The 25,120-nt window shown below is 45.2% G+C and overlaps 1 protein-coding gene across 17 annotated transcripts in view; it reads left to right on the top strand.

The window, feature by feature from the left end:
* Positions 1–25,120, top strand: part of RIMBP2 (RIMS binding protein 2) — a 359,110-nt gene that overhangs the window by 42,718 nt on the left and 291,272 nt on the right. The gene's annotated exons all lie outside the window — the stretch shown is intronic.

The following is a 25,120-nucleotide window of genomic DNA, read 5'->3' on the forward strand; positions in this document are numbered from 1 at the left end:
CAAGCCTGCAAAAAGCTTGTAAAACTATCACAGCCCTACGATTAGCTGCAAATCCATTCGCAACCGCTCACCATGAAATTATTTTTTCCAGTGTGTACAGTCTGTGCGTAGCCCAGGGCCTACTCGGTAAGTGCAACAGAAACAAGCTGATCAGGGCCGGAGCTGACGTCACGTACCCTCCCTGAAAACTATTGGACACGTCTATGTTGTCACTGTAATACGGCCAGCAAGTAAGATGCTGGATATTTTTGTAGGATGGCCTCACTTATGCTTACTGCAAGCAATTTATTGCCCGGACAGCGAATTTGCTGCCATGCGATCAGGTCTGAATAACCCCTATGTTTATATTATATTTTTATCTTCTAACTACAAGTGATTTGCTTCCACCCTTTAGGTTCTCTACCAAATTATGATATATCATATAATTTCAGTGCAGTTTATTTTACTGTAGTTTTATTTTATGTGTTACATAAAAAATATCTTATAAAAAGTTAATCTGAAAAGACATACTAATAACTGAAGGAATACACCGTGGCACAATATAGGAGTCAAAGATGTCTTTTAGCAGCTCAGCAGAAATGCAATAATTTAGCAAACTGATAAAACCAACAACCTGTATTCATCATTAAATGTGCCAAGTATGTCAATTAATGTCGCCAAATTCAGCTTGTGTTTGCAAATATCCAATTTTCTCTGAAAATCATATCCAAACATGACTATCCATCACAGTGCATCGAAGTGTACCGGCACACTACAAACACTGTAACCATATGTCTTAACCACTGTCATGTGTCAATCTATAGATTGTTGGCCTATACACTGTATTAATCATCCAGATGCCAATTAATATTTCTTTTTTATTTAGGATTTTTTATATTTCGGTCAGGTATTCAATTATTGCATATGACTAGAACCTTCATTGATATATCCCCTCAGATCACTTTAAAATTGTTGTAATTTACTAAAGCGAATAAAGCAATTACAGAGTAAGAGCAATTACAGAGTAATTACTCCTTCTTATGTAAGATTCAGATCAGTTTATGTAGTGGGTATCTTGTTTCTCACTTTTCTTTTTGTTCTTGCCTCTTATCTTCATGAAATGCGAATCGCACATTTTAGTGAGCCCAAAATGGCTGTTTCACCTGGTAATCTCTTGTGAAATATAAATAATGCATGATTCTGACTATTGCAGGAGTGGACCTGTCTGATTTTAATGGTGCTGCCGAAGTGGGGGTGTTTAAAAGAGTCCCCGACTTCCAGAAACCAGAAGGTCACACAGCCGATGCAATGATAGTTTCCTGGTTTTTTTTTAGAGCGAGTGTGTGGTTGACGGAATCTCGAAGATTCCGTCCTCTTTTGTAGCATGGGAGAATACTGGAGGATTGGAGATAGGGAAGGTCAGGGTCATTGGTTATCATCGGCCAGAATCTCCTCACTGTTTTGACAATATCACTACTACAGTAGCTGTGGTGTGTTAATCATAATTCTGCCCTGAGGAGCATCTTTTGGAGCTGTAGGCATGAGTGTTGTCAATCTGGGAATAGAGGGAGCTCTGTTCTTAGCATGGTTTAATTGTACAGGATCATACTTTCTGTGTATAAATTTCATAATCTTGGTCCATTTGAACCACGTCCTCTTCATCAGGGCTGCAGATACGCCGTATCCTAAGCAGCTGCAAGAACAACAGACCTCTTTTTAACGCAAGAGGGTGGTGAACTGCAGCTGACATTGTTTTTGTGGTCTTGTGGTCCCTCGGTTTTTGATACAGAGTTGTGGCAAAGCCCCCGCTGTGGTGCTAATGCATACATCAAGGTAGTTAATAGATTCCGTGCTGCAAGTGGAGGGGAACTTTATATTAGCATCTGCCTCATTCATGAGGCTACAGTACAGCTACAGTATATAGTGCAAATAAAGTGCTAGATACTTAGAAATATGTGGCTGGGACAGCAGTAAGTCCTTCTCTACCTCAAAACATAAACACATTTGTGTACGTTGGGGCTACGCAACTGTCCATTACTTGAGCTGTAAGAAAAACTCACTGTTAAAAAGAAAGTATTGTAATGGTCAGTTAGAAGAAGTCACAATCCTATTAGCGGTACTGGATTGGCCTCGCAGACCATGGTGCTTGGATCTCAGGATGCTGCTCAGATGACCCGTGGCCATTTCCTCTCATGGGGAATATTCTTCAACAGGGTCTGTTTATCTATCTGGACTTAAGGCAGATTCATTTTGATAGCATGGCTGTTAAGAAGGTGCTGTTAGTAAATAAGAGAATCCTTAAGGTGGTAATTCCCACCATTCTCACAACCAGAAAGGCGTTTATCTCTAAATATTACCAATTTTATGTGGCTCGTTGTGGGAGATGAACGGTACCAGCTACATTGTTCAGGTTGTAGAGATTTCTGCTTTTCTGCATTATGGTCTTTCTGGTTATGGCTCGGTTCCCTAAAGGTCCAAATCTAACCTCTTTCCATACTCTTCCAGAAATGCCTGGACGTTCAAACCTTTTCATATGGAGTTATAAGGATTCAGCATCCTTTTGTCCCTCTCATGGCGCTGTGGGATTTAGATTTTTTATTTTTACAGCCTTCTCTGTTTGAGCTTCTGGAATTGACTGATTCCATATTATTTCCTGAAAAACTGTTTTGCTTTTCGCCATGGTCTCAGCAAGAAGAGTCTCCAAATTGGGGGGACCTGTCCTGTTGCGCACTGTACCTCATATCTCAAGCAGATAGAGCAAAGTTTCATACTAGGATGTCTTTTTTTCTCCAGAGGTGATCTCTGCCTTCCACATAAACCAGCCTATTGTGTTGCCGGTTTTATATTGGGATTCACCATCCTCTAGTGCCTGGTGTGTCACAGGCTCTTCATATACTGTATATGAGCATAGGATGGCTACATTTAAGCTATTATGTAGGGTGGGCAGGTGCGAAATAAATAAGAAGTAGATTCTGATTGGTTGCCCATAGCAACATTCCATGTGAAATAAAACGCCTATCTTAGTAAATGTCCCCATATGTATCAAGATGGATTCTTATGCTTGCAGCATTCCTCAGGATAAGCTTGACAAGTTGTAATCTGTCAGAGCAGAGTGTAAAATTACTTTCAATCTGATTTACTCCCTGTTGGGGTATTAAAGAATGTCGTACCTATGGTCAAAGCATTTAATTGTCACCTGAGATTAAATGTTTGTTTGGGTCTCGTTTCATGAGTAGTTTAATGGTGTGAGGTTGCGTATTGTCACAGTTGCTACACATTTTCAGCTGCAGTTATTCAGATGTTGCATGGTCTACAGGGTACAGATATTACCTCAGTGGTTCCTGGAGCGGTAAGGAATGGTCTCTTTCATGCTTGACAACAAATCATCTTCTCTTTTTGATAATGGTCTCTAAAGGCAATTGGTTGTCCAGTCACAGTATCGTGCTGAGGTGTGATAACCTAGATGTGGTGCATGCACTGAACAAGCAGCTTGCTTAGTCAACATGTGCCTGGGGTGGAGAACGATTGCTAATGTCTTTCACTGGACTAGATTCAGCATTTAGACTCCTGATGCTGATGAGGTACTTTTGCCTTCTTAAGTTTGCCAGGTGATTGAGCCAGTATGGAGCGCTTACAATAATTACTCTAACACAGTGTGTTCTTATTGCGAGGCATCAGAAGAATGCAACATTTTTTTTCCCGATGGTCATGGAAATAGAGGGTACTGATCAATGCTTTTGTTTATTCGGTGTCTCTATGTATCTGGCATATACAGAGCTTATCTAATTTGTTCCTTTGTGAACATTTCTTTCTTTGAAGGCCTTCCTGACCTTAATAAAAGCTTTCTCACTGTGAAGGCTTTAACATGTACAGGAAGTGTCTCCTTGGAAGTAGCTAATCGGAGGAAAACTAGTGATGCACTTCTGCTCCAGTCCATACAAGTGGCCATTGAGGAGGTGGCTGTTTCCAGGTATGAAGCAATTCATGGGGCTTTTTGTATTTTGAAGCTTTTCTCCAAATGAGTTGCCTCTAATTAAATAGAGCTCTCAGAGCCTCTGCAGAGTGATGCCCTGGGCCTCCATTAAACCAACCTAGCCAGTCGCCAAGCTTTGTAAGGTTTATGGGGCACCTAAATCAGTGAATGATTGACAGGGGTTGTTAATGTTCCTGCATCATTCTCATACTGAGCACCAGCTATTGCTCTGTGCATAGATGTTGTTTTGTTTCACTCTTTATAGTCTTTGTTACCTTATGATTCTAGGCTGAAATCAATTAGGTGCAATAATTAATTGCTCATTAGTCTGCCATGGTTGAATCTGTTTGAGCCTGATGGAGGCTCAAACAGAATCCGTGGTAAATGGCCTTATTGGGGCTGCAGTAAACTCATTCACCCCTAGTTCCAGGAACGTATACCAGAATATTTACAGCGTGTGAAAAAGGCCCTGTAATTGTGGCTACAACCCTTTCCCCTAACCTAATTTTATCTAACCCTTCGGCTTTATTTCAAATTACCCACCATCTCCAACTATTGGCTTTAGATTATGACTGTCTCTGAGATCTACCACCAGGGATGGACTGGTGCTACTTTCCGGCCCTGGAATTTCATGCACACACACGCCAATGGTGTGCACATGCATATTACAGGAGGCACAGCCACTGCTCATGGGAGCATGCCACGAGACCAGAGAGACCTGGCCTCGTGGGTACACCCCATCTTTCATGGAGCCATGTACATTGAAGGTATGGAGGTGGGCAAATAGAGAGCTGCATCAGCCCAACAGCCCATCGGCCCTTCTGGCATTTGCCTACCACAAACAAGTGGTTTCCTGTAAGAATCCTGCACAATGGCATTAGTTTTGATTGCAATGTTTATGTAGACAAGATATTTTGAATTGTTTTGTCCACGCACACGGGTCTGAACTATGCAGCATGGTTGCTATGGTAACTGCTTTGTACTAAATCAAAGATCTGGTTTATGTATTGGAGCACACATAAGCTCTAACATTTACTATGCACAATTCTCTTACAATACATTCTGAACCTAGAATTAAGAAAAAATAAAACAATCTCAAGAACAAACTATTAGAAATATTAATAGATAGATTTTAGTTAAGATGGGGCAAGATCCCATGGTAATATGACCAGACTTCCCCGCATTGTGTCTGCAGTCCTTATTATCACAGCTTTATAGGTGTGATGTCCTGGAGTTCTCTTTTCAGACAGCTGTTGAATATGCCTTATCTAATGCACTGGCTCAGACTCCCGTAGATCTGAGATCCTCGGTCATGGTGCAAAGGAGGGAGTATTGTGTTATGCAGGTTTACTGAGATGGTTCTGGTATATACATTAAAGACTTTAACATGGAGAATACACTGTTTAATGAGAGGGCACTGGTTTGCACAATTAATGGGCACAAATCTGTTTTTTTGTTTAAATGTTATTACAGGTATTAATATTATTTTGAAGATACATAGGGGTAGATTTATTATGCTCAGTGAAGTGATAAAGTGTCTGGTTTTTATCACCAGCCAATCACCTGTCATTTTTTCAAACCAAGCCTGTAACTTCACAGTTAGGAGCTGATTGGCTGGTGATAAAGTAACAGCCACATTATCACTTCACCGAGCTTAATAAATCTGCCCCATAGACGTGTACAGTAAGTAGCTATCGATCGATTCCCAAACTTTCTTGAATTATGGCACCCTATTGTATTGACATTGAGAAATTCAGGAAAACTATTTCATTACGTATAGATGTGACCTGTTATATTGTATGGTGTTGTATGCTGCATACACATTGCAGCATACAGCACCCAGTATAGCAGGGCATGCACTCCAATATGGCTGGTGTGTGCATGCACCTGCTGCCCCATTGATTCCGATGGGAGCTGGCTACGTTCGCAGTATAGCAGGACATGGCTGTAAATTGAGCTTACTTGTCATTCTTAATAAGAGATAGTTATAAGGATATACTTGAACAAGTACCTGAACAAGATTTTTTCATTTGCCTTGTTTTGAAACAATGTTCCCACATTTATAGTACAGAGGATGGGTGATTGGCTGAGGGAAGCCCTTTAAGTGCTGATGTGTCTAGAGTGCCTTTGCTAGAGTAACCCCACATACTGTATGTTCTCTGTCAGTTGACCAGGGTAAATAACTTGTGGGTACACTGATACAGTGACAATTTTAGGAATGCACTCAGATGTGATGTGCCAACAGGCCCAAGTAATGGGAGGGGCATGGTCAATGCAGTGACGTATATGCAGGTGGGAGATCAAAAATCAAGCACCAAATGAAGATCCCAAATCCACAGAAAAATATATAAATATTACACAAAATGGAAATATTGCAGTGCTGAATTGTTTCTGCTATTCGTTGGGAAGTAAAAGAAAGACACTCTAATACCAAAGTAACAAATAAAAAAGCCTCATAGTGGGGCAGATGTATTAAGCCTTAACAAGAGATAAATGCAAGGGTGATAAGAAGAGATAAACATCCAGCCAATCGGCTCCTTACTGACACTTTTCAAACACAGCCTGTAACATGGCAGTTAGCAGGTGATTGGCTGGACTTTTATCTCTCCTTATCACCCTTGGATTTATCTCTTGTTAAAGCTTAATACATCTGCCCCAATGTTATGTGGTATTATTATTATTATCATTATTATCCTTTATTTATATGGCGCTACAAGGGTCCGGCAGTGCCCAATTACAGAGTACACATAATCTAAACAGGAAAACAGTGACTTAAAGTTGAAGAAAATACAGGACAAGTACAGGGTAAATGATTATAGGAACATCAGCGGATTGCCGCAACATAAGTATCCAGGTGGCAGCAAACAGCATGCTTTGGTGCAATCGAAGACTATTGAAGTAAGAAAGGATAAGCACATGAGTTAAGAAGGTCCCTACTCATGAGAGCTTCTAAAGAGGAGGGGCAGACAGACAAGGGGTGACACAGGAGGGGTAGACAGGGTGAGGAACAGAAGGTTAGGAGGACAGTTTGCTGGGTTTGGTGAAGAAGTAAGTCTTAAGAGCCCGTTTAAAGTTCTGTATAGAAGTGGAGAGTCTGAGGGGGAGAGGTAGAGAATTGCAGAGTAAGCGAGCATCACAATCAATAGCTTGGATGTAGGCGTGGGAGAAGGTACTGTAATAATTCAGCAGGAGCAAAGAGGACAAGTGGGAGTGTAAAGGGATATAAGGTCAGAGATATAAATGTGAGAGGAGTGGGTGAGGGCTTTGTAAGTGAGTCTGAGAAGTTTGAATTGTACATTTCTTGGGGACTTAAGCTGGGAATGACCATACCTCATCATCTGTGAAATTCCCACACAAGCAGTTTCTTGGTACTTGGAGTAAGTTAAGATTTGTATTACTTTTTATGTTGTTTGAGTTTGTATTCCACTGTGTGTACTCTTAAAATATATTTAATCATCTGTGTAACCATTTTTGTATCTAAAGCTCTGAAATAAATAATTTATGTTTCCAGTTCTGAATCTGTGTTCTTAGGATCAACATCTAGGGCGGTTTTTGCTACAGCTTTTGTATACATTGTATTGTGTGTCCATGGCGAATGCAAGCACCCCTTCAAATCTTGCATTGGTGGTAGTGACCATATATACAGGGGACCCGTATGTCCAAAGTTAACCTATAGTCACGGCCGGTTCTGATCAGATAGACGTATCTGGAGGAGCGACCGATGGGTCCGTGATATTTACAAAAGTCATATACAAAATGTTGTATTGTTTCATTTCTTGTGTATATACATAACAGGGTTGTATATTCTTTTACAGTATCTGATATATCAATTGTTCCATATAGCCACAAATAAACCGAAATGTCTCCTTTAAAGATCCAAAAACATGAACTTTTTTCTTTTTATTTAAGCAATATAAACAGGACAAAAAATCCAATGCCAGTTTGACAGGATCAAGTGGAACTGTACAAATGATGAAATGTATAAGTAACAGGTTATGGTAATGAAAAATCAATTTTTAAATAAAGGTTATGATGATGAATTTTTGGAGAAAACTTTAATGATGTAGACAAATTGGATTGAGAAATACCCCTAAAAAAGTAATAAATATAAGGAAAAGAAGGAATGTACCACTTTGTTTATAACAATGTATAATAGAAATTATAGAAATGTTGCAAAAGTTTTAAATAAGCATTGGAAAATTTTAAACGCAGACCCTGTTTTAAATAAGGTAATTTCAGATAGACTGAATGTCATTCATTTATAGAAGGGCCCCAAATATAAAGAATTTTGTTGTAAAAAGTGCTCTCCCTGCCGAACCGTCTCTGAGTACCAGGATTAAATCAAAGGGCTTTTACAGATGCGGCCTCTGTGTAGGCTGCAGACAACGCAAAAGCACAGATGGCAGTAAAATATAAACTTTTGTTTCTAATGTAACTAAGAAATAATACAAAATAAAACATTTTGTTACATGCGGGATCCAAAATGTTATATGCCTAATTCAATGCTCCTGTATGAAACAATATATGGGTTGAAAAAGCAGGCAGTTTAAAATTAGAATGGGAGAGCATTAAAAAAACTAAAAAAACTAAAGGAAGGGGGTATAAACACACTGTATGTCTGAGCATGTTAATTATACCGCTTTCAGACCGCACTCCGAACACGGCTTATTGCCGTGTTCGCGGGGCCTAAACACGGGTCACGGTGCGGTCTGAAAAGGCCACCACGGGTCGAGCAACACGGGTGTTCAACCCTGGTAATGACCAGGGTTGAACACGGCTATGACCCGTGTCAAGTGCAGTGTGAACGGGTGCCTGGGTCGAGCGACCCGTGTCCCGTTCACAGTATGGAGGAGGCAGCACTGTCAGCTCCAAGTACTGCCTCCTCCCGAGCCCCCGATGACGCGCCGCCGCCCAGCACCGCCCCATGTGACGTCACCGACTCGGCAATATGCCGTGTCGGTGTCTGAACTTTCAGATCGCATTGCCATGTTGCTCTGGGGATGGGACCCGTGTCCTAATCCCGTGTGCGACACGGCATTTGCGGTCTGAAAGTAGTATAAGTAACATGCATGCTCAGCCAACAGTATTGTGAGTTTGACGGGGTCTTCACAGGGACTCAGGTGAAGACTTTGTTGTTTATTTTAAACAGCAGGTCACAGCATCTCAGGTTAATCCATATGCAATTGTTATTGCAGGCAGTAGTACCATACAGGCACTCTCAGCATCACAGACTTTTTCAAAGGCACCAATGGTCCCTACAATAGCCTACACACCCCAGCCTATCGCTTGGGTAGCTAATCCACCATTAAGAGCAAGGTGACTCTAACCTGGAAACCCTTATATCAGGAAACACCAGGCACTGCTGATTAGACACCTGGGTTTTTAACTGCTACAAAATCTGGTATGGATCCTCCACATTAATTTCATGTGGGGGAAATGCAGACTCTGCCACACTCCTCCCGCCTTGATGAAACTTGACAATTTTCAGGCGAGCTCTCAGCCTCACCCACCCCTACTTGTATCATCCACCCAGGTTCACAGCCCTCCACCACTTTCCAGAGGTCACCCATCTCGCCTTCTTCCTCCTCCCCTAGATTCACCATAGGGTAGCTTGGAGGATCAGAACCTACAAACCTCCTGGAAAGGAGAAACCTTTCTGAAATTTGGGGCTGGGGCATGGGAGGAGGTTTGCAGGTAAAAATGCATAAATTCTACTGTTAACCTGTTCTAATGCAAGCCTGATTGTAAATTGGACAGTAGAGGAGGAAACGTGATGATAATTTATATGTAAGGTGTTCGGTATACTTTTGTAAAAAATGTGCCTTACGTGTAGAAAACAAATAGATCTCACCAGTCTTTAACCGAATATTTATTCAACGATATATTACAGTATTAAACACAGCCTTGTGCAAATTATGGAACATAGGATTGAATATCCGATCGGTTATGAACAAGGCTGTTACAAAACTTCTCAAAGAAATTGTGAATACTGTATATCTGTGAGTGTATAAAATTCATGTAAAAAAACTTTTTTATCAATACAAGAGTGCCCCAAAACATAGTCTACTTCCCCTTACAAAATGTCTGCCTACAGTAGTCTATTGCAGGGGTAGCTAACTTCAGTCCTCGAAAGCTACCAACAGGTAACATTTTCCAGGTCTCCTCACAGAAGTAATTATCTCTACCTGTGGATCTTTTGTAATTTGTCAGTGAGTAAAGTGCACCTGTGCACCTGTGAGGTGGTCTGGAAACATGAACTGTTGGTAGCTCTCGAGGACTGGAGTTGGCTACCTCGGGTCTATTGACTGTTGGGTTCACCGCCAAATTATTAGTATCTACCTTGAGCGGTCTAGTCTATCTATATTGGTACATTTACTATTTTTTGATTAATTGCCTATTATTCTGACAAATACTGTGCGGCACCAAAAACCTCCTGCAAGTACAACAACTAAACAGCATATTTGAGATGGCTGTCATTTTAAGCTAAATGTTGATTGAAACTCTTTCTTAATTTCAACCAATGTAAAATAAAAGACTATTTCATTTAGAGAACTTGATCTTGAAAGTCCATAAGTGGTCAAATTGTTGGAATTTTTCTGTTCAATGAGGCGGACAGACCACTATAAAACATATGCAAACAAAAGGGCTTTTTCAGCCTCATTAGCAAAGCAAAAGAGCATGCACATGGGCAAACCCATGATGCACAAGTTTGTCAGATGTAATATTTGCAGAGAGATGCAGAATTGGGTGGGGTGTGTTGAAATTGAAATCTAAATTGCATTGTCAAAATAAAGCTATCGAACATGTGTGGGCTAATTGCTGTTGTATTCAGGACATTCACCAGACCCCTATAGAATATAACACTAATGCACAACTCCCCAGACAAGGGGCATTATTCTGGTCGGTGCGTACTTTCCCGAATTCTTACGGTGCGGGCCGCACGCAACGCTATGCGGACATCGTCCGTAGAAACGCCCATTGAGCCCCCGCATTCGGACGGACTCACTCTTTAAGAACAGGGCGTGTGTACGGACGACATACAAACCTTGCGTGTGCGGTGGACACGTACAGATTCTGCACGGTCTTACAGCGTAAGCACGGTCTTACCGCAGCAGAACGGACGGGAAGCTGGCCGTACGCACCGATGCGGAGTATTTACGCTAAATACAACACTATTTATCTGAGCACACACAGCGATCACATGATCCACTTATGCAATTAGGCAACCTCATTAAAAAGGGATTGTTATCTATTTGAATCAATTAAATCCTAATATATACTGAACCACATTACTACTACATTCATTACACACATTAACCCTTACAGCATGTGAACCTAACATACATCTATATACAGTATGTACATTTTGCTTATTTAAAAGATTATAAACAAGTTACACATATACTTTTCCATTTAAAAAAAAAACACACAGACAACTTCGAACTGTAGTAAACAATTTAATAACGATACAAAACTTAGATTAAAAAAAATATATATATAAATTAAATTGCGCCATCCAGCAGCTGGTCCAATTCCGCCAGGACCTGGCGCATGTGGCCTCGGATACGTAAGAGGGCCCCACGGAGACCCTCTTGTGCTTGGGCTGGCTCATCTGTGGACAAATTAAAAATGGTAAAATTACTAATGATATTCATGCATACATTTAACATAGTCATACCTAAATTTTAAACATGCACCGTGACAGGTGTGTGTGTATGTGTATATATATATATATATATGTATATAGACACATATATAACTATATATATGACACATACATCTATACATACATACATGCATACATACTACATGGAAAGCCTGTTTTTTCCCCTCTACCCTTTACTCTGTAGAACACCTCACAGTCATAGTGCTCCTTCTGAATCCAAACCCACCCATGACTAAGCTCTGAGAAGCATGTCATGCGCTGCACCAATCCCAACTCATCAAAAAGCGCTCAGTGTCTGTTATATGATGGAGCGTGGCATGGGACTTAGTCAACTCTCAGGAATGCTCAGTACATTTGTGCAATCAAGCATGGCTTGCCTGCTGATGGTCTGCTCCATAAATCATTGTCATAATGCCAGTTAGGTGAAGCTGCAGCACTAACCCACTCCCATGCACAAAATCATTACTAACCCCAAATCAACACACAATTATGGTGCCAAACATACATGCAGACCGCAGGTGGTGGTTAGCTAGAGGAGGGCCCAGGGGCACTGACCACTTGTTATTACAGTCTAAGGCACGCCTGTCCATACTCCATTTATGCCATACTGAATCTAGTTTGGTCAAATTAATCACCTGTAAACTCTACTCACCTATATGAGGCTACAGATTGTACGCTTGCAGCAGGGACATGTAACCCTTACATGAGCACGTCATCCCTTTCTTCCAGGATACAGATTAACTACACAGGTTCAGTGGCACTTAAAATCGACCTGTAAGCCAGCCCCACAACCTGTGTCATTAATATGTGTCCTGGATGAAAGGGATGATTTGGCCACCCTATCTAACCCCTAAGTGTGTCTGTTGGTACCCAGTTTGTTTTATCACTTGATAGTATTTAAAAACACAATTGAAGCAGCCAAACGGAGCAGAAGTGTTTCACTAGAGCTCCTGAAACTACCCTGCTAAATACCCCTTTTTTGCCCACTTCCACCTCCTTTTCCTTCATACCAACCCTTCCCTACCTCCATCCCTTGCACCTGACCAGCCTCTGTTCGCGTCGCGGAGCCGGGGAGTCCTTTTCAGGACTCCTGCAGGTTGCGGCCTTGAAGAGAGGGGAAGCCGCGGCCTCGAGTTTGGAGCCCAGCCGGGGAAGCAGACGGCGCCGGCGGGGAGCGAGGAAGACGACCCCTGGAAGCGGCGGAGAACAACAGTGAGGACCCCAGGACGGAGAGGACTTCACAGACCCCTGCACGGGGGAACAGCACTGATCCGGGACCCCGCGACGCTCCGACGCTCCCACAGCAGAGACGCGGCAGCGAGGTCACCTCTGACGCGTGAGTACAGGAGACGGAGGAGCTGCCGGGCACACGCACGGGGAAGACCAGGGGAGAGGGGGAAGCAGCAGCACTCAAGCGCCGGCAGAAAGGGCCCTATACCACTCAGAGATCTGGGGCAGGTGCGGTAATCCCCTGCCCACCCGGGAAACACCGCCATCTTGGATGAGCAGCGTGAACTGCGCGCCATCCAACAAGCCCCAGCCCCGCAGCAATTTATCCACATCTGCTCCCCTCACGCTGAGACCCCTCACCTGTCACCCTCTAAGCAAGAGAAATAAAATTTAAAGGGAAACACAAAAAAAAAAAAAAAAGGGAGAGAAGGAGAAGGGGAAATAAGGGCAAAAGGACCCATTAGCCCTCCCCTCTCTGGATTGCACTCTTAACCCCCAGCATTGTCATCTGAATAGTACAGAAGGCGAGAAGGCTGCACAAATCTGAGCACTAATCGCACCAGAAGCTACGCCTCGGCCCTGCTGTGGCCTTGGGACCCAGAGGACACTATTCGGCTGACCCCCCCCCCCCACTAATACAACATCTCCGGCACCCTTTTCCACAACAGAGGCTCCCTGAAGCGACCCCCTGGCAGTCGGGAAGTGTCCAGTTACATACTCTTTGCCAGCAGGGATGGGCACCTGCGTATGAATCTCTCTATGCTAGCACCCCACGTATCCTAATGATCTGCAACGGAACATCATATGTTTAATAATTGAAGTAAGGATGCATGTCTGATCAAACCTACCTCCCCCCATCGTATTAATATCTGATTGGTTTCAGCTTTCTATACGGTGTTTACATAGCCGTTATGCCTCCCAAAAAGAGCAAAGCCCCCAAACCAGTGTCTCAGGTACCCTTTTTCAAACCGAACCCCAGGAGCTCCAGTGGCGGGGTAGAAACCAACATTACGCCCTCCCGGAACTCTGAGCCTAAACCCCCTCCCTGTGATCCTTCTACCTCCCATTCTATCACGCCGGGTTCCCCGACACGCTCAGAGATTCCTGATGATGCAGCACTAACGGTGGGCACCCTGAAGATACTACTCACCCAAATGAAAGATGAGGTGGCATCAGAGATCCGCACCTCACTTCAGTCATGCCAGCGCTCTATTGACGACCTAGGGGAGCGTACTGACGCACTTGAGACCAAGATGGGGGAGATGGTAGGCTCGCATAATGATCTGATAGACTCCCATGCCTCCCTGGAGGAAGAGGTAGCAGCGCTGAGGGAGAGGCTGGTGGACATGGAGGACAGGTCACGGAGGAACAACATTAAGATACGGGGTATCCCTGAGAACATTTCTAATAGCAGTCTACACGACTTCGCCGTCGACCTCTTTAGGAAGCTGCTCCCATCGGCTTCCTCCGCAGATCTTCTTCTGGATAGAATACACAGACTACCCAAGGCTAGATCGGCTCCTGAGGGCGTCCCGAGAGACGTGCTGATGAGAGTACATTTCTTCCACATCAAGGAGGCACTTCTTAAAGCCGCAAGGCCCACAGCGGAGTCTGCTTCGGTCCTGGGCTCCTTGCAACTCTATGGAGACTTCTCCAGAGCAACTCTACTTAAGAGACGTTCCCTACAGCCCGTTACGTCGGTCCTCAGGAAGGCGAATATCCAGTACCGTTGGGCCTTCCCCACCCGCCTCCTCATACAGAGAGAAGGCTCTACAATTTCTGTTTCCTCTGCTGAAGAAGGTTTGAAGCTTATGTCCGCGTGGAAGTTGTGCGACACCCCTGCAGGGGCCTCCCTAGAACCTCCGACCCGGCGACTTCAGCAGGACTGGTCGCTGGCGGAGTAGTAAATTCATTCGTTTAGCCTCCCATAATAAGTACCTGCGGCGGTGTCGCCCTGCAAGCCATGGACTATGTGAAATTTGTATCCTTATCTTGCTGACATTAAGACTACATAGGTTACCGGGAGGTTGCAGCCTGGACTAGCCCGAGCAACCCGGTAGACTTACATAATATAGAGTCTTGTTGGTATATGAATATAGGCACCGTTAAGTCATATTCAGTTTAAAGTATAGAATTAGACGATAGTAATATAAGTTTTCCTGGGGATAGCCCATGTACGCACATGTGTGCCTGGTAGTTACTCAGACATACATGCTCCGCAAGTTCTACTCCAACGTTACTGCTCCAAATTAAGACATGTTGTGTTATACTCTGTGTTAAAGTGTTATGTTCCTTAGGATAACTGTGGGGTGAATGACCACTACCCCCACACAATCTGGTTGAGATGACCTCTGTCAGGTCTCTCACTACGACTCCTTATGGAGTTGCTAACTCTATTCTCTTCTTTCTCTTTTCTACCTCTTTGCCCCTCTTTTTCCCCCGTGTGTCCTGTCCCCACCTCTGTATGTCTCATGCGGTCTCACCTTGGGCAACTAGGCGCTACCATGTATCGTCTCATGCGCTCCCTACCATGAAACTTGATTATGGTTAACATTGTCACATTAAATGCCAAGGGTTTAAATTCTCCCCAAAAGAGGAAGTTGGCTTTGGCTTATTTTCATAAACTGAAAGCACATATTGTGGCAGTCCAAGAGACACATTTCATTAAAACGGCCCCTCCAAAATTCTCCAATAATAGATACCCACACTGCTACACAGCAAATGGCCCACATAAAAAAGCTGGTGTCGCTATCTTGGTGTCTGCTTCCTGCTCTTTTACTATCAACTCACAATACGCTGACCCGGAAGGCAGATTTTTAATTTTAGTAGGCCAGATGGATGGGATTGAGACTACACTTGTCACTTGCTATGCCCCGAACACTAGGCAAATTGCATTTAGCAGGAAACTCCTCTCTACTGTGCAGAAACACACTAAAGGAGCTCTTTTGATTCTAGGGGACTTTAATATGGTATTGGACTCAGTTATGGATAGGTCCCGCCCCGTAAGCTGTAGAGACCAAAACCCCCCTGACCACTCCAAAAGGTTTAAACAACTTATTAATGAATACGACCTCCAGGATGCCTGGCGCGCTAGGCACCCTGGACAACGTGACTATACCTTTTTCTCTCATCCGCACCGGTCGTACTCGAGGATAGATCTCGCCCTCATGGACAAATGGACTCTGGCTTCTATCCGTAAAGCCGAGATATTGCCCATCACGTGGTCTGACCATTCCCCGGTACTACTGGTGTGGGATTTGAGCTCTTTCAGGTCCCCTCCGGGTCCATGGCGGCTGGGAAGGTCGGCTCTGACAAATACGGACTCAAGGAAGTTCATTCAGGACTCGCTCTCTCTCTATATCACCACAAATAAACTAGAGGACACGGGAACATTCAATCATTGGTGTGCGTTGAAGGCGGTAGTGAGAGGCTCCGCTATACAGACAGCAGCAAGGGCGAAGAGAGCAGAGGCCAGGGATATGTTGGCGGCGGAGGAGGAGCTCTCCAGACTAGAAGCGGCCCATAAGGCTGACCCCTCGGACAGGGCTACACACTCAGCACTACTACAGGTTAGGGATAAAATTAATGCCGCTTCTCTCCGAGAAGTACAAAAAAACATCTCTAGACTAAATCAGCACTTTTATCTTTATGGTAATAAGGCCGGAAGACTTTTAGCCAGGAAACTGAGGGGTAGAAGAGCCAAAGCGAGAGTAGACCTCTTAATTAACTCCAAAGGTACCAGAGTTGTTGACCCTTTCCAAGTCGCGGACACATTTGCGGAATATTATACTAAACTGTATAATCTCAATACGGATCCACACACGCCTCAACCCTCAGAAGCCGACATAAATGCTTTATTAGACAGCATTAGGCTGCCGATGTTAGACCCCGGGGTCTGTCAAACCCTTGGTGCCCCCTGGTCCCTGCTAGAAGTTGAAACAGCTATAGATGGCTTACCCCGGGATAAAGCCCCTGGCCCTGATGGATATCCCTCAAACTTCTACAAATGTTTTAAGGCGGAGCTGGGTCCAGTTCTGACTAGAGTGTTTAATGAGGCCTCCCTGGCGAAAGGGTTCCCAAAAGAAATGCTCGAAGCCCGAATAGTAACCATTCCTAAACCCGGCAAAACACCCACTTCGGTCCAGAACTATAGGCCCATAGCTCTATTAAATACGGATTTGAAACTGTATGCTAAATTGATAGCCAATAGACTAGCTCCCTTACTTCCATCGCTTGTGGGGGGAGACCAGGTGGGCTTCGTTCCGGGAAGGCAGGCCCCGGATAACACCCGCAGGGTCTTCAATGTGGTTGAAGTGTGTGACCGTACTAAATCCCCACTATTACTGCTCTCATTAAACGCGGAGAAAGCGTTTGACAGACTACACTGGGGGTACTTAAGAGAAGTATTACTACGCTTCGGTCTTAATGGCCGGTTCTTAGACTCCATATTCGCTCTATATATGTGCCCGTCCGCGAGAGTATTTGTGAATGGATGTTTATCCTCAAGTTTCCCGATAACTAATGGTACAAGGCAGGGGTGCCCCCTTTCTCCGCTCATATTTGTGTTAGCTATGGAGCCCCTGGCTGAGAAGATCAGATCCGAGGTCCGAATAATTGGCCCGACCATAGGAAATATCTCACATAAAATTTGTCTATTTGCGGACGATGTTTTACTATGCCTACAAGAGCCGGAAAGATCTTTGAACGCACTACATGAAGTCTTGGAGGCATACTCCTCAGTTTCGTATTATAAGCTCAATACGTCTAAGACCGAGGCTCTCCCACTAAATATCCCCAGCGAGGAGGTGACTCGCTTGAAAGATAGATACCGCTATGCGTGGCAAGGGAGAGCAATTAAATACTTGGGAGTATTTGTCGCCAGAGACGCACACCTGATTGAATGCAACTTTCTCCCGCTCCTGCACTCATTCCAAAAACTAATAACTGAGTGGTTTATCCACGAAATATCCTGGATGGGTAGAATTGCAGCCTCCAAAATGGTCCTTCTCCCTAAGCTTATCTACCTTTTCCGAGCAATACCCAGGAGGCCCCCCAAGTCCCTAATATGCAAAATTAACTCCCTTTTCACTAAGTATATCTGGAAAGGCTCGAAACCCCGATTGGCTAGGAGGATTATGGTACTTCCAAAAGTACTGGGGGGAGTAGGGTACCCTGATATTGAAAAATACCATATGGCCTGCATACTTAGCCAAGCCAGGGACTGGCTGAATACCAGCACCCCGAAACCTTGGGTTACTTTGGAGCGGTCAATGTCTACAACCATCCCACTCGCAGACCTACTCTGGGTTCCCCACCGGGATATCCCAGGCAGATCGGAACTTAGCCTAGCCACAAGGGCGACACTGGAGGTGTGGCACGGGGTACTCGGAGGTGTGGGAGGACTGGGCCTGCCTGGTGCAGAAACTTCGCTTGTAGCCGTTTCTAAACTTATTCCCAACCTGAAACTAGACTCATGGATTGGGGCAGGGATCTCCAGCTTAGGACATCTGTACGAAGCGGGAACCCTTTTACAATTCTCTGTTCTACAGGGGAAATATGGACTACCTAAAAACGATTTTTACAAATATTTGCAAATACGCCACTGGCTATCTGCTACTAGGGTGGGCCAGACCCCTGTTATACCTGCCCCGGCCCTCCTCACCTCCAGAATGTATAACCAGACACACAAGGGAGGCATATCCAAATGGTATGACTATTTAATTTCTGAAACTAAGCAGGGGAAATTGCCAGCCCAGCTTAAGTGGGAGGTAGACCTTAAGGTATCCTTTAGCGAGGAAGTGTGGGACTCTATTCTTTATTCTGGCTTCAAAATGTCCAAATGCCTACACCATGCGGAAATGTTTTTTAAACTCTGCCACAGGACGTACTTTACCCCCAAGAGACTACATGCTATCTGGCCGAATGTCTCACACATGTGCTGGAGGAAGTGTGGAGGTGTAGGCTCTATACTACACATATTCTGGCAATGCCCACGATTATCCCCATTCTGGGCGGAAATAGCTACCCTTATTGGTGATGTACTCAGAACCCGGCTCCAGTTGGACCCAGTAGTGGCACTACTACACCATTCTGACACAATTACAGGGGGAGACATGTATATTATGAGACATATCCTAATTGCCGCCAAGGCGGCAATCGGACAATTATGGAAGTCGACGGAAATTCCCTCGGTTCGACAAATTATTAATAAAGTACATAGCCACTTCCTCTTCGAGACGACAAACGCTCGATACTCCTCCTCGGCCTCCTCAATCCACTTGAGGTGGTTTAAATGGAGCGAATACCAGGAGTCCCGGGGCCTCCCGCCATTCGACGGGGAGACACGGGAGCTATCAACCCTCCACTCCCCCCTGTTGCAAGAGCATTGATTCTAAACGGTCCTGCGGACTGCGACAGCTAGACCTGCGACCCAAAATGGAAGGCCGCCTGCCCAAGCACCGCCACCCTTTCCCCCGTCCTCCTCCTGTGTCTATTTCTCCTCTTTCCCTTTCTCTCTACAATATGCAAATTTGGCCGGCCTGCGGCCCTTCTCTTTTCTTTTTTCTTTTTCCTTCTTCCACTCTTTCTATTACCATTTCACTACTGTCCAAAATATAGGTAAATGTTTATTATTGTGATTATTGATTGTAACATTTAGATATACAACTTTACATTCTGTATTGCTCAATTATTTTGCATAAGCTATTCTGTATGCACGCATTGTATTTCTCAATTTGTGATCTAAATTTGAGACCTAATAAAAATCTATTAAGGAAAAAAAAAAAAACACAATTGAATCACCAGTGCTACATAGCAAATAGTAGATGACAAAAGGGATACTGATTCTTTATCTATACATACCAATTTCTGGGGCCTCCACCACCTCACAGGCCTCCTCTTCTTCTGGGGCCTCCTCTTCTCGCACCTCCTCCTCATCTGCCACCTCGTCCTCCAATGGCACCACCTCTGCCTCCACTGCCCACACCTTCTCCACTTCCTCCCTTTCCTCTGCCTCCACTTCCTCCGCCACCACGTCTTCACTTTCAACCTCCTCGGCCATAGCTGCCTCCGCCTCCTCCTGGGACGCCTCTGAATCCGCTCGGGCCTGTCTTGCTCGTTCCCGTGCTGTGTTTGTGAAAAAACAAAAAAGTGCAAATTAGGGGTCATTTGTATTAAGCCTTATCAAGCTATAAATCAAAAGGTTATAAGTACTGATAAATGTACAGCCAATCAGCTCCTTAGTGGCTTTTACAAAACACAGGCTGTAACATGGTAGTTATGCTGTGACATTTGGGCCATTGTAAGCATCACAAACATTAATCCTACACAATGACATATTTTATCACCATTACAGGGTGTCAAACAGGAAGTAGCACACACATAGTGTATGCCATGTTTAACTCATGATCAGGCTGGTTACCTTATTGGCTTAAATAAGGTCATGTAAGCAATCATGTACAAATGGCCATTTAATGTATAAAAACTTACATCTCGCAATCCTGGCCCTGATTTGCTGGAGCAAATCCGGCTGGCGACGCCTCAGGTCTGACCACCGCCGCTCCAGCTGAGCGATGGTCCGCCGCACCTGTGTGCGGGCGTATATGCGCCGGTGGGCCACCGCATAGGCATTCCGCTTCTGGCGGTTAGTGATAAATGGGCCCGCCCGCCCCAGCCTGGTCTCCATAACGGAGACCAGTGTCCTCAGCTCCGCAGCTGAAAACGGTGCTGCTCTGCCATAGGCCGCCATCTTAGCAATGGAACAATTCAAGCAATCATGTCCTGTAATTGGTTGATCAGAGTGATATTTGGTATTAACTTTATTGTTCATTTTGACAGTAACAGCGTGTATGCGCACCAACAGACGGCTAACCCATTGCATCGCAAACCCACACTTACTGTACCTGTACCTGTGCATAGTTGAGCAGACCATGCCATTACTTACTATCTCCTAAACAGACAGTGTAAAATAAGTTGGGAACCCATTCTATATAATCTATTACATTCACCAAACATGGGTATAAGCAACAGGTGAAATAGTCTGCATCACTAGCCACTTACACCTAACTCCACAAGGTACTAAACAGCTTTTTTATAGTGAAAGCTATGCAGCAGAAACATAGCAAATAGTGGCAGACCTTTTTCCAATATTAGGCCATGGTGGCATGTGTACACTTACCTTCTACTGGCCCACACTAGAGATGTGGAATGAAAAGTATCTAGCATCAAGGCTGAATTTGGAGACCTTTCACATGTGATTTGGATGCTAGCACTGATTACTATTGCCTAAGTGGTGGACTGGATTTACATATGGAATGGGTATTGGCATTTGTAGTACATACCAAACAAGTGCTCAGTACAGATGTACATTCACATATACATTTCATGTCTGACTTCAGTTTTATTTGTTCATTGGTGTACAAATCTGCATTTACCTACTAATTCAGACTTACTAAGTTTGCCTGGTTGTTTTAAAAAAATTTACCCCAGCTAGGGGCGTGGCCTATGCGCCGCACGGTCGACGCTGCCGTACGGAACGTGGCCGTACGGAACGCAGGGTGTCGCTGATGTACGCCAATTACAGAAATAGAATATAAAGGTGTGTTAGACCAATGCAATGTTGTTGCAAACATGGCAGGCTCAGATACAGAGGAAGACCAGGTGTTTCAGGACCTGTTTGCCAACATGGACTCCAGCACCACCTATGTCCCCATCAACCCAGACCAGCCATTGGGAGAACAGCAGCCAGATGGGCCATCTACATCAGGCCAATCGGCAGCTGGCCCATCTTCAGCCTCAACACAATCATTGGGAACACAGCAGGTGGCTTCCCAACAGAGTAGCCTGGCCAGCACTTCGAGTACAGCGACAGGTGGCCGTGGCAGTGGCCGTGCCAGTGGCCGTGGCCGAAATAGGGCAACAGAGGAACCAACCACCAGAAACATGGCATTCGAAGTGCAGGAGCTTGCCATCCTGGTGCCTCGCGCACGGGATTGGATCGAGTGTCCACAGGACCGGTTGACACACACAAGGAGATGGAAGATCTGGGAGGACATAACGGCGGAGATTAATGCGGTGGCTCCACAAGTTCGTGAGACGGAGCACGTTAAGAAGAGGCAAGTTCATGTGTGTTACATTTGAGCAGTACAAGACCAGTAATGTTTACATTCGATGTTAGATGGAGTAGGTCAATGGCCGGTCACGTTGCTTGGAGCCACAGACATGTTTGCCATGTAATTTAATTGATAGTTATTGTAGGGTGAGTGTGAGTGTATATTCTAAGGGTTGGTTTTCATACTTAATTGATTGTAAGTTTGGTGTCATGAGGCACATGTTGGCATCTGTTGCAGATTGCAATGGATGCTACAGCAAACATGAGGAGTGACATGTAGTAATATGTAAACTTTGATTGCAGGTGGCACGACTTCAAAACGAACCTCAAGAAGAAATTGACCCAGCGGTGGGAACACAGCCACACCTCTGGGGCTGGCCCCATGCCATCAAAGCTGAAGCTCTCCCCCCTGGAAGAGATGGCAGAGTGCTGCATTGCAATTATTTGCCATGCCATAACTAGCTGGTTCTAATTTTGCATGGAATGTGTTGTAATTGTAATGTTCTCTTTCACCAGCCTCCCCACCGCTTGGTCAAGAATCTTTTGAGGAGGTTGAGGAGTCTGTGCCACCTGCCACCAGTACCAGGCCCGTGCAGCAGCAGCAGCCACTGACCGCGGCTGAATGTAGCAGCTGGGGGCAGGTGCTTGGCCATATTCAGCAGCAGGGAGAGTCAGCATCAGAGCGGGTGCGTAGGACCGAGGTGGTCTTGCAGGGTTTGGTCAGCAGCCACCAGAGTATTGCTGCCAGCCTGCAGGTGCTGGCTGATCAAGCCCTGCGGCAAAATGACCTCCTCCTCCACCATAATGAGCTTATGGTGGAGCTAGTTGCCAGCAATAGGGTCCTATTGTCAGCCATTTCTGGTGCATTCCCACCATCAGCACTCCCTGCTGCCAGAGGGGGGAGACCATCCCCCCCCTTTCCCAGCATCTGCTCCACCTGGCCCACCATCTGACCGTGGCCGTGGCCGAAGAGCTGCTGCACGTGGCAAGGAGCCTGCCAGGGGCAAACGTGCCCGCAGATGAACTTGTGTCCGCATTAATCTCCACCCTTATGTCTTCCCAAATCTTTCATTGAGCTGTGTGTGTCCGCTTCCTGTGTCCAATTCCGTGCAGAGGGTCCCCACATTTGCCCTCGTTTCGAATGTCATGTTTGGTTCCCCTGTTGCCCTGTTTCGGCTACCATTACTGTGTGCTGTACTTGAAGTGTTGGTGCTATACTTTTGTTGTGAAGCCACCTGATGTGTTCCTAATGACTGTGCTGTGGCTATGTATGTCTACAATACATGTATTTATTATATATTATTTACTTTAATTCCTGCAATGGTACCTTTTAATTTGTGACGGTTTCTATTTTATTTTATATGTTGATGTAATAAATGTTTATTTTTTCGCCCCAAATGTGTGGTTTAATTGATACATGTAAAAGTGACATGTGTATTTGTATTATTAATATTAAGTTGTGTTCATTAGTTGCAGTGTAAAAGTGTGTGAAAAGTGCAGCATATATATGTCCATTGAATCTGCAATGGTTCCAATTGAAGCAGTGACAAGCGTGTAATTAACAAGTAATGAGTAAAGGAGGTGATTGTATTGTGTTCAGCTGACATTGGTTGAGGTGCAGCCGTCCTGATTAGGCGTTCCGATTGCCTAGCGCATGACCGAGTGGTGTCCGCAAAGCAATACTTGCTTATGGACACCGCATATTTCTTGCCTTTTTGTTCGCGTGCATTCGGCGTGCTATCCGAATGCACGACTACCAAAATAAGTGCACTCCCCCGTGTCCGCCCATGTTTCCGCCCAGTTTAGCCCACTTTGAAAGTACGCCCCTGTGTAGTTCCGAATGACGCCCATAATACGCTCATATTTCCCGAGTGATTGCGGTGCACATTTCTGTACGGTATTAGTGAGAACAAGTACGTAGACCATGCGTGGCACATGCGCATAGCGTTCCCCACGCATGCGCAGAAGGCTAAAAAACGCCATCCGAAAGTATTCGGAAATGTACGCACCGACCAGAATAATGCCCACGATTAGTACTTACCAAGTCTACGTGTCTGTGCAATATGTAGCAGTGATAGTTCAGCCAATGCCATTTAGTCTAGATAATATCCATAATGCAATTCATACATTATGCAAACAAGGCTCCTGTCCTGGAGACAGTGGATGCTTGAAGGTGCTGGCTAACTGGTGCTCCTGCCTTGGTCATAGTTAATAATTCATGTATCAAAATATCAGAGTGTGGCTTGTCCAGGGCCGGATTAAGGTCTGTGGGGGCCCCCTCCATTCCTCACCCCCCCCCCCCCTCCTCACCACCCGTGCAGTGTGCGGGGCCGCAATCTGATTGTGGCTGGCGGGATTGTGGTTTGTGACAGCTGTGACCTGGCTGTGTGTACTGGGGGTGTACCTGTCTGGGGAGCAGGGTGCTGTCAGGAAGGATCACAGACATAGATGGGGCCTTCATCACTTTGGCCAGTGGAAGGAGGATAAGGCTGGCAGCAGGTGCAGCTTGTCCCCGGGCACTGGCAGGACGCAGCAGCCATCCCTCACCTGGCGGCCCCGGGCATAGTGTCTTTGAAACGCACACACACAGCGACAGGGGGATAGAGGGTCTCGAGTGTCAGCCAGGGTGAGGACAGCCGAGATAATCACCCCCCCCTCCCAGCGCCACCCTCTCGCTCTGTAAGCCGTGGGGCTGGGGCCACCTTCCTCTGGCACCTCTGCCTGCTGTGCCAGCCTCTCTGGCCATTATGGAGGCATGCCCAGCACAGGGTGGGTATAGTGGGCACTTTACAGTAATGATGACCCCCCCACACACACACACACACACACACACACCTCTATTCCAATGCTCAGCCCCTGGCCACCCATAGAAGACATGTAATTATCATTCCCCCTCTTCCACCTTGCAATCAGTGCTAGGGAGGCAGCGAGGTCTTTGCGGCGGCTGGACAGTCAGCGGTGGGGTCCCTGCAGCGGATGAGAACTAGTTCCCATCCGCCACAGGGATCCCACTGCTGACGGTCCAGCTGCCGCAGAGACGCCCTGCCCACCTTGTTTTAAAGAATGACTGGAAATGTTGACAACTCCGGAAACGTGCAAACATCTCAACACAAATTTACAAACATGCTGAAATGAAAGTCAGGTTTTATATGAAATGACTAAT

This window comes from Crinia signifera, chromosome 1 (assembly GCF_055691185.1).
Source record: "Crinia signifera chromosome 1, ASM5569118v1, whole genome shotgun sequence".
Taxonomy (NCBI): Eukaryota; Metazoa; Chordata; class Amphibia; order Anura; family Myobatrachidae; genus Crinia; species Crinia signifera.